The following is a 6262-nucleotide window of genomic DNA, read 5'->3' on the forward strand; positions in this document are numbered from 1 at the left end:
GTCCTGACCCTCAGCAAGACTGTCCAGGGATGGAGGAACAAGACATGTGAGGAGACCCTGCCCATGTATAGTCTGTGTATGTTTAAGTCTGTGAGTGTGTATGTTCATAAATGACATTATGTAATACATGTGTATACATGACACGAGGTGCGTATGTGTATATATGGAATTGTGGGGCTCTTGTTATGTAAATATATGAGTGTATCCGATAGATTTTAGTGAATGTATGGCACCGTGATTGTTAGGCAGGCTTCACACCTGTGTTTGGGTCCTCTGTCACACATTTAGTAAAAAATACTATATAAAATAGTGGAGAGCTCCATCGTTTTATAATAATGAATAACGGATTAAACGGCACATGTGTACACTTACTAAGTGGGAAAACCTGTATAAGGGTATGCTTGCATGTCCCGATCCACAGAAGATTACATTGACTTAAACCTGCAGCTGGAAACTCACAAAAGATCAGGATGTGTAAACGTCCCTTTAGGCAGGGCCGGCACCACTTATAGGCAAGTTAGGCGCTGGCCTAGAGCGTACTTTGCATAAGGGTGCTGTGCTGCCAGGGAGCAGGAACAATTTATTTCTTCTCTCTTGCCGTGCACACTGATCTCTAGTATTTGCAGAGAGGAAGGGAGAGAGAGCTCTGATGTTTCCTCTGTCAGTGAAGTGAAGGCAGCTCTGAATTATGGAGAAACATTGAAAAATGTTTTCAAATTAACTGATGCCAGAAAGTTAAACAGATTTGTAAATTAGAAAGGGAAAGGAGACAAACTCCAGCCAGCTCACCCCGCCCGGACAGATGGAGCTCGGATCCGGGTGCTGGACAACACCATGGCAAATGGAAAAACAAGAAGGTAGGATCCGGCTCTTGATGCAAATAAAATCCGTTTATTTGTAGGACATAAACAGGAACAAAAGGGAAGTTACGCATTTAAAGCGTCAAGCGCTCATAGTCATACATTATATAGAAGGAATACATGGGTATATATCGGTGGATAGTGATGTCACGAACATAAAATTTTTGAACTTCCGCAAATGTTCGCGAACCGGGGGAACCACCATTGACTTCAATGGGCAGGCGAATTTTAAAACCCACAGGGACTCTTTCTGGCCACAATAGTGATTTAAAAGTTGTTTCAAGGGGACTAATACCTGGACTGTGGCGTGACGGAGGGGGATCCATGGCAAAACTCCAATGGAAAATTACATAGTTGATGCAGAGTCTGGTTTTAATCCATAAAGGGCATAAATCACCTATTATTCCTAAATTCTTTGGAATAACGTGCTTTAGACCCCTTTAGGCTGCACATAGAGCCACCCTTTAGGCATCAAATAGTTAAATCCCCCCTTTAGGCAGCACATAGATTCCCCCATATTACGCAGCACATAGTTAGAGCCCCCATTTAGGCAGCACATAGATTCCCCCATATTAGGCAGCACATAGTTAGAGCCCCCCTTTAGGCAGCACTGGTTTTATTTCACAGCCAAAAAAGGTATTTTTTTATTTTTATTTAAATAACTGTCACACCAAGTGTGAATGGGCCCTGAAAGGTAATGGAAGGGCCCCATGGGATGGGCCCCCCATTCCCCCTTCTTCCAGGTTTTAGATATAAAAAAAAAAAAAAAAAAAGAAGGATAGTGAAGTAGGTGAAGGATATAAAGGGTTAACAGTGTTATTAACTTGTACTTGGAGTCGTTTATTACAGGTTGTTGCTGTTGCTGGGCAGAAGAAGAGGAGTTACGGATTGGCTACCTATGCCACGGCGGGAAAACAGAATTCTATTTAAGAAAAGGATGACTGGGCAGTTGGCTAGTCAAAGAAGAGTTACCTGAAGAAATAACAGCGGCATGATGTCCAGGTCGTCGGCGGAAGATTATCAGTCTGGTGCCAGCCTCCCGATGAATGATTTATACCGACTGTTGCTGGAGAGAGCCTCCGGACCCGGCGGCGACGATTGGCTTCGCCGATGCTTAGAGCTACAGGTTCCGGTACATAGAGAAGAGGGTGAGCTGTTGCCGTCTGCACCCAGCTCGCCTGCGAACAGGTCCACGATGTCCGTCAGGCAGAAAGGAGCGGAGGAAGCGGAAACAAGCGAGTGTGGAGCGGCTGCGTCCATGGTATTTGACGTCAGCAGCGCAGGACAGGTTTCCGGTGACGTCATTGAGAGCTTGCCGGAAACGGAAGAACAAGCGGAGCAACCGCGACGGTCGCTTCGCAGCGCCAACCGGCCGAAGAGGAAGAATTACTCCCCGGAAGCCGCAAGACACAGCCGGACCGCAAGTAAGAAAGCGCCCGTCCCTCCCTCCCGTTCAGCGAGTTCTATTGCTCCCATCGGAAGAGAGGGCATCGATCGGTGAGTATGATGCCGCTCATTTTATGAGGGGTATTAAGGAGCTAGCCGGGTTGTCGGGTTCTACTCCTGGGCATGGTTTACTTGCTGGTGTGGCGGCCTTTTTCAATATGTTAGCCGCCACGCCAGCAAAGGGACAGGCAACCCCCCCCCCCCCCTCCCGGTGGCCCTACAAATCCTAGTGCTGCATGGTCGGTTTCCCGCAGCAGCGATTCTACTAAGGTACAAAGTACACTTCAGTCGGGTGAGGAGCAAGTTGCATCCTCCCCTCACTGTAGGATAGAGTCGAGCAATGCTAAGGATACAAACAAAGTCCAAGAGGTTATTGGGAATACAGTAACAGGGATTGCTGCGCAGAGTAGCGATAGGCCAAAGGATCCAGATACTCTCCCTTTAGGGTCGGTACCGGGGGTGTGCATGAAAGAGGCGATGGTATGTGAGTTGTCGCCCCTCGGGTTCCACCTGTCAAATGTGGTCAAAGAGAAAATCTGGAAGGGAGAGTATATGGATATTTTTTCATTATTACCATCAGTAAAAGAATCCCAGAAAATTAGCGATAAAAAAGAAGAGAAAGATGAGGATAAAAAAAGATATCAGCCGATTAAGTCATTCAACAATTGGATACAAGCATTCTGTATATTTGCAGCAGTAATGGGGGAGAAAAAGCCCAACCTATGTTCGGGACTTTTCCAACACATGGATATAATATTAGAAGCATATAGAAATTTTGGGGGAGTAGCATGGATTGGGTATGATGAGATGTTTAGACATAAAATAGCAGTACATCCCAATTTGAAATGGGGCCAAAAAGATGTGGGCCTTTGGTTAAATTTAATGCTCCCCACACAAAGGTCGCGCAGTTTGCCATCGGGTCAGAGTTCCTTTCGGAAGGGAGTATGCTTTGCGTTTAATGAAAATCAATGCAGATGGCAGGCAAACTGCAAGTACCGGCACGAATGTTCACACTGTGGAGGTAGCCATGCAGTATTCAAATGCTTCAAGAAGATCAACATGTCCAATAATAACCCCCACCACAGTAGAGAGGCGGTTTCTAAAAGCATGGATGCCAGTGAAACTCAAAGGAATGTCCCCCTTCCTAAACAGGTATCCAGACACAATGAAAGCTAAATTGTTAGAGGAAGGTTTTGATATGGGTTTTTTTTGTTCCAGAATATGAAGGGGAGGGGTGCATATGGGTTGATAACTTGAAGTCAGTAGTTCAGCATGCGGATATTGTTAGAGAGAAAATCAGGAAGGAAGTTGAGGAAGGTAGAGTAGAAGGTCCGTTTGATGCTCCCCCTTTCAAAAATTTCAGACTCTCCCCATTAGGTATTATCCCCAAAAAAGAGCCAGGAACATTTAGGCTGATACACCATTTATCCTATCCAGATAAGACTTCTCTGAATGACACAGTGAATAGTCAGGAATTTTCAGTTGAATATGCTTCATTTGACTCTGCCTTGGACAAATTGAGAAAGACTGGTCAAGGCGCTTTGTTGGCCAAGGCAGACATCAAATCCGCGTTCAGGTTACTGCCAGTTAGACAATCCGGATATAATTCCCTGGGTTTTCAATTTGAAAACAAATTCTACTTTGATAAGGCACTGCCTATGGGCTTCAGATTGTCTTGTTTTTACTTTGAGGCATTTTCTTCTTTTTTAGAATGGTCAGTTAAGCAGATATGTCCGGTAGGGGAAATGGTACACTATTTGGATGATTTTTTGTTTATAGGTCAAGAGAGCAGTGAGGACATTAATTTTTTATTCAAAGCATTTAGGGAGATTTGTTATGAGTTTGGTGTTCCGTTAGCGGAAGAGAAAACTGTTTTGCCATGCAGGAGGTTAATCTTTTTGGGGATAGAAATCGATTCCTGCTATATGTTATTCTACTTGCCAAAGGAAAAAATTGTTGAACTGTTAAATAGAATAAATAGTTGTTTGATTAAAAAGAAAGTTCAGCTGAGGGATTTGCAGAGGTTACTTGGTTTATTAGTCTTTGCCTCTAGAATAATTCCGATGGGTAGAGTGTTCTCAAGGAGGTTATATCTAGCCACTAGTGGAGTTAGGTCCCCGCGGCATTATATAAGGATTAATAGACCCCTTAAGGAGGATTTATCGTTGTGGGCTGAATTTTTAAATAACTATAATGGGGCTTCGGTGTGGCAAGCAGAATTTGCTAGTTTGACAGAATTAGGTATTTTTACGGATGCTGCAGGGGCGTTTGGTTATGGAGCATACTTTAAGGGGCAATGGTCTGCTGAGCCATGGCCTATAGCATGGATAGAAGCAGGGGCAACAAGTAACATAGTTTTATTAGAGCTATTCCCAGTGGTGGTGTCCCTTGCAATCTGGGGTGCAGCGTTTAGAGACAAGAGAATTATTGTGCATACGGACAATAAAGGTGTGGAGTTTGCAATCAATGGTCTATCTTCTAGGTCAGTGGAGGTTATAAAATTGCTCCGTCATTTAGTTTTGTTGTGCTTGCGATTAAACATATGGCTTAAAGCTTCGTATATTAAAGGTGAGGTTAACTGTATAGCTGATGCTCTTTCCCGTGGACAGTTCCGCAGGTTCCAGCAGTTGTGTCCAGAAGCAGCAAAAGAAGGGATACAATGCCCACTGCATTTATGGGACCTAATTTGGGAATAATGCAGGAGTACTTGAAGAAGTCGGTATCTGACAAAACGTTTGTAGACTATAACAAGTTTTGGTCAAGATGGTGTTCTTTTTGTGAAATGAATGGTTTTAAGGTCGATAATTCAGATGTGAGTTGCGCAATGTTGTTTCTGGCAGAGTTATTACATAAGAAGTTATCACCAAGCTATGTGTCTAATGTGTTAGCAGGAGTATCGTTTTTTCCAAAAGTGGTTTGGTTGGAGAAGCATTAATTCCTTCTATCAAATAAAGCAGGTGCTAAAGGGTTATCGGAGTACGAAAAGAGTTAAAGACAAGAGACCCCCGATAGTGTTTAGTACGGTGATTAAATTGTGCAGGGCTTGTGATGAGGTGTGCAGAGACGGTTTTGAAGCAGTCCTATTTCAGACTGTCTTTGTAATAGCCTTTTTCGGGGCACTCAGAGTAAGTGAATTCACAGCAAGTTCAAAGCATGTCCCAGCACCGTTAGAAGTAAGCGATATTTCCATAACAAAAGATAGTTTAGAGATAAACATTAAAAAATCGAAAACGGATCCATTGGGGAAGGGCAAAAGATTGCACATTTTTAGCCTTCCAGGTAATGACTTATGCCCAGTTAAAAGGATGGAAAGCTATTTAAAAATTCGCCCAGATAACTCTAGTTACTTATTTGTACATAGGGATGGCTCAGCTATCACTACATTTCAGTTTAAATATATTTTGAAGAAATGTACTATACAAGTGGGTTTGGCTAATGCGGGAATCAGCTCACATTCATTTAGGATCGGGGCCGCGACTGAAGCGGCTCTAGCAGGGTTGTCAGTGGATGAGATTAAGAAGTTGGGTAGATGGCAATCTGACCGTTACAAAATTTATATTCGCCCAGAGTTGCTCCTTGACTAAACATTGGTTCTTTTGCAGACAAAGCAACCAAGATTGTGTGGATACTGGGACACTCCTTCGTCCACTGGGCCAGGAGACGTGCAGTAAGCAGATCATATGGCCTAAATCTCGGTTTCCCTGATAAGGAAGTCTGCATCTTCTGGGGAGGAAAAAGAGGTTTAGTTTTATCAGAACTGTTTGATTTATGTTTAAGTAAAGCCGCAATTTGGCCAAACCCAGATATTCTAATACTGCATATAGGGGGTAATGACATAGGGAAATGGAATACGTCTGTGTTATATCAAAAATTAAAGCAAACTATTTTTGCAGTTAAAGAAGTTTGTCCGGCAGCGTTAATTGTCTTTTCAGAAATAATACCGAGGCTAGTTTGGT

The sequence above is a fragment of the Hyla sarda genome, chromosome 12, assembly GCF_029499605.1.
Source record: "Hyla sarda isolate aHylSar1 chromosome 12, aHylSar1.hap1, whole genome shotgun sequence".
NCBI classification, from domain to species: Eukaryota; Metazoa; Chordata; class Amphibia; order Anura; family Hylidae; genus Hyla; species Hyla sarda.